This window comes from Ochotona curzoniae, unplaced genomic scaffold (assembly GCF_017591425.1).
Source record: "Ochotona curzoniae isolate NIBS_2020 unplaced genomic scaffold, NIBS_Ocur_1.0 contig_4064, whole genome shotgun sequence".
Lineage (NCBI taxonomy): Eukaryota > Metazoa > Chordata > Mammalia > Lagomorpha > Ochotonidae > Ochotona > Ochotona curzoniae.
The window spans coordinates 5,023,162-5,028,129 of record NW_024466107.1 but is presented as its reverse complement, the minus strand read 5'-3'; positions in this window follow the sequence as shown (position 1 = coordinate 5,028,129).

Genomic DNA, 4,968 nt, shown 5'->3' with positions numbered 1-4,968 from the left:
GCTGCCCCGGGAGATATTTATTTATTCTGGGGGGAGGGAGGACACGGCAAGAGGAGGGAGGGCATGGCGAGAGGAGACAGGCCAGACCAGAGAAGAAAACCCGACCCGGGTTGGGCTAGGCTGGGCCCAGCACTCCAGGGCGCTTCCCGTAGGTTCTCTGCATGATGCCCCTCTCAGCCCTCGGCTTGCAGCGTCCCCCCACCTCTGGCCCCGCTCTGTGTCGGGGTGACCGCTTCAGGCTCAATCACCCCTGCCCAGCATGCCTGAGAGGTCTAGCCTGCAGTTTCCTAGAGTGAACGGTTGGCACCAGCAGAAGCAGGCCTCCAGAGGAACTGCTAAGGAAGGGGGCACCCTGCGGTGACTGGAGGCCCACAGGGTGCAAACAAGAGCTGCAGAGTTCCAGGAACCACACACACACACACACACACACACACATACACACACAAAGTCACTGCATGCTCATGCCACTGGTGCCCAAGGGCCTTGGCTCCCTGGAGGCAGCCCATCTCCTCCACTCCCAGCTTTCTGCAGCGAGCGACCAGCAGGAAGCCCAAGCTCCTGGGACTCCCCTCTGCACAATCGGCTGCCCAACTGCGGTGTTAGGTACTAGAACCCACTGCCCCCATGCATTTACACGCACTGCTGGGTTCTATTGCAAGCCAAGCTCTCTTCCCACTGGTCTGTAGGCGGAGCGGCTTCTCTGGGCCCTTAAACACGACAAGGTTGCAGGCAAAGCCCTCCAGCGATGCCCAGCCTGGTACTGTCACCTCCATCCCGGCTGTGGTGCCTCACACCAATTTGGGGGGGGGGGAGGGAGAGGCCTCCCAGTTGACAGCAGTAGCAACTGGGAAATCCGGGGAGTGTGCATGTAAGCAGTGGCCAGTATGTGGGGGGTAGAGGCATAGGCAGGTTGGAGAACCCCTTTTCCTCCCTCCACAAGTGAAACAGGGCCAAGTGCGACCGTCGAGGTAGACCTACCACCAAGCCCAGGAGCCCTGGGGCCATTGGTGCTTCCCTCGGGAACGCGGTTATAAAAAGCGTCCTGCGCCCGCACACAGGCGGGGGAGGGGGGGACGAACAATCAATCCAAATAAACGTTTGGAATTGCGTGGCTGCGGTTCAAGCCCGGAGGTCTGGAGGGCTGGTCTGCAGCGAGAAAGGAGAGCAGACAACAGGCAGGGGAGGGGGCAAGATCCCCGCTCTGCAGTCCCCGCGTCCCCGCGCTGTTCCCCGGCCACCCTTCCTCTTCCTTGCTGGCCTTTTGCTGCGAGGCCTGTGGCGTGGCGCGCAATTTGCTGTTTCTGAGTCGTCTCCAACACGGAGACTCCGCGCCCAGGCTCCTACAGCACTGAACATCACGGACAAAGACCACGCACCCAAAACGCAAGGTGAAGAACCAGTTAGGAAGGCGAACCTAGCCGGCCAGAGACCGAGCTTGCACGGGGCAGGGCGGAAGGAAGGGGAGGGCGCGGCGGCTCGTGTCGGGGCCCGGCACAGACGTCTTCGACGTGGTCGTCGTGGAGCTCGTGGCTACGGACGCGTCTCTCCGGTTGGCAGCTGGTTTAGTCTGAGCCACTTCATGGAGAACCCACGGAGCGGAGGAAGCCCGCTAAGAACTTAAGATCTCAACCGCAATAATGATGAGATTTCCTAGAATTAAACGCCGATTACAGAACCAAATCGGAGAAACCCAAGCTTGCCCAAGTTTACATTCTCTTACGCCGCCGGGGCAGGCGGAGGGATGAGGGTGAGGCGGTGGGATCTAAGGGTTCGGAGCGGAAAGCAACCCGCAAACCCGGCAGGAGACAGTCAGCTAAGGGCAGGGGGAGCCGGCGGAGACCATACCGGTGGCCCTGTGGCTGGGCAATTCTGGTTAATAAGGAGCACACGAACTGGCCAAGAATCATTGAAACGAAAATAATAATAATAATAGGTCAAGATGTTTGTTGTTTAAAAGGCATGGAAATTAGAGGAGAGGAGTTTGCTCCCGCAAAAAGGGTTAAGAATTAGTCGCCGCCACCACCACAACGAAGTCCTGCTTGCTTTCCAAAAGCTCACTAGGGATTAAGGATGGGGCCTCATTTGTTGTCACCTGCAACCTTATCCAAAAGACTACCAGGCACCGGAATTTAAAACAACGCCTTAGGGCAATGTGGAAGGGTGGCCTGGTGTTGGGACCACTCAACACCAGTTCATCTGGAGTACCCTACCCAAGGCTCCAGACCAGCTGGCCTGATGCAGTTGGTAACAGCCACTCACCCAGACCTTCTCAGAGAACCCCCTTTGATCCCCTCGGCAGGAGGGAGATGGTACCTGGGCTCTAAGCGGACTGGAGTGAAAGACCACATCCAGTTCCAGTGAAAGTTCAATGTAGGGACGGGGGTTCCAGTGGGATCTGCACAAAAGGGCTCTGTGGAGTCTGTGCTGGCTCCCCCCCAGATCTCCAGCCCCCAGTCTTTCCCGGCTGGGTCCCTCCTGCAAGCTGAGAGTTTAGGCTAAATGGTGATCAATTGTGGTGATTCGGGAGATCAACCAACCAAGCAGTAGAGCAAACATTGTGTGTTTGTGTGCGCAGAGTATGATAACTTAAAAAAAAAAAAGTATTTGCAGAATAGGGCCAGTTGGAATTTTCTTTTTTAATGGAAGCGGGTCCATGGCTTCCAGCACGTTCTCCAAGACAGCCATAATGCCCACTCCAGGAATTATTGCCATAGAGAGTTCTGGCGCCGATATTGCCGAGTGAGTGCAGTGATCGGCTAAGTGTATGTCAAAGCCATTGCCCAATTCCCTCACCTATGAAGGAGAGGACTGTTGTCCAGTCTGCCCCAGCCAAAGCTTTCCCCTTCTCCCCCACAGCCACACACACACACACACACACACACACACACACACACACGCCAACACACTTGGGCCCCCTTTCCATGCTCGGTCCTCTCTAATCTGGTTGCTATTTTACTGAATGGTTTCTCCAGCGCTTAAAGCAGACGGTAAACATGTCCCACTCTCGTCCGTATTTGGCCATTTCTGTTCAAGCTACCCTATGTAAAAATGGCAGAGTACAATGGGGAAATAGCTTAGGAGATGAGGGGGGACAGATCTGTTCCCACTCAAAATGTGCACCAGCCGGTCAGAAAGAAACGCTCGGAAAGTGGGAGCCACTGCAAGACCCCTGCCCCAACCCAATCCAAACATCCCTTCCGGAAAAGAACGGCGTGTTCCCTTTCCCCCTCCTGGAAATGAGCGGCAAACGGAGTTGGGTTCCGTGGTGTTTTCTTAGCTGACTCTGGGCCACAATCAAGCCATTTTCGCACACATTCCCATGTAGGTACCAGGGGTGCTCTGGAGGAAGCTGTCGACGCCTGTTCAGCTAATTTAGGTTTTCTTTGTCTAATTACTGTGGAGCTTAGGGAAAAGGAGGCCGGCTCAGGGCAGTAAACTGACACGCCGTCTCTGTGTGTGGTATCCAGGCAGGGTTTTGATGGAAAAAGCCTGCTTCCACTCAACTTCAGGTCACTGTCTCGGGCCAGCCCCAGCTCCTGCCGCCCCCCCCCCCCCGTCTTTCTCCCCATTCCTATACACACACACACACACATCCCCCACCCCCATGCCCAACACGGGAGGCTTCAGACCAGAGTGTGTCAGCCCGGTGCACCAGGAGGGGCCTGGGTTCTGTTCTGGGAAGTTCTTTGCAGATGGCTCCCTAATGGCTCCTCCCCCAGGCTCCCCAGCACACACCCACACCACCCGGTGTCACCTAGCTCCTCTCCGGGAAAGACGCCTGCATCTTGGCCAAGGGCTTCTAGGCGGTGGCTTGCCTCTAGGGCCTCCGGGTCCACCCTGCTGTGGCCATCTGTGGGGGGGCCTGCTCTTCCCCTCCTCCCCCTGCCTGCTCAGACTACACTTCCCTGCACGTGTAATCCAATAACCGACTGTCGGCTCTCATTGGAAATGATTTCTCCGGGGGCACATCCCGCACAGAGCCTGCCTCTTCTGACTTAGCCAGTAACTACCCACAACCAGGGTGGCTGCTCTGGGCCACAAGTCAGATTTGAGAGCGCACTTTTTTTTTTTTTAACTTTTCTTTCCTTTTTTTTAGGGGGGGGGGCACACGTTGAAACCGAGGCTGTCTAGTATCAGCCGCACACCCCTTCAAGAATGAACATAGTTATGATTCTCTTATCTCAGCGTCAACCTTTTTTTTGCATAGCTTTCCCCATCTTTCCCACCCCTCCAAAAAAAAATCAATTGGACAACTGCAAACGAGGTAAGAAATGCTAACAAGAGCTCCAGTTGGCCCAAGTTTCCGGAGCCTTTCCAACGTGGCCTCCGTGTCTCCATCCAAAAACCCCCGAGGCTCAAAGTTCCGAAAAAGATCCCAATAGTGCCCTCTTGGAGTGCGTAGGCGAGAGAGAGAGAGAGAGAGAGAGAGAGAGAGAGGAGGGATGCTCGGCACGTTACCTTGGGCGTCTGGCACCCTGGCGTGTGGCAGAGGGACCGCTAGGTCTAAATGAAGTTGACAGATGGTGTCAGGGCGGCGCTAGGAAGGCGGCTCCGGGCAGCGGCGGCACCCCTCGGCCAGGGCTGGGCCGGGAGGAGGAAGGGTTGGGGCTGGGGGAGAGGGGCGCCGAGAGACGGGGAGGGGGAGGGGAGAGCGAGGGGTGGGCGCGCGCCGCGGGGGGCGGGAAGCAGGGGCGTAGAGAAAGCGGACCTCGGGTAGTCGGAGCTGTTGGGGTTTGGCCCGGGGGTGGGAGTAGGGGAGGGGTGGAGTGAGGTGGCAGGGAAGAGCAGTCTCAGAGCGCCGGGTCTGGGCGGGGTGGGGGGGAGGGAAAGGAGACCCAGGGAGGAATTCCAGAAGAGGCGAGGGGTGACCCCGCCGGGCGAGCGCCGAGATAAGAGCGGGAGCGGCGGCCGCCAGGTTGGGAGGGGCGCGGGGAGGCAGGGCGGGGTGCGCTGCGCCGGAGGGAGGGA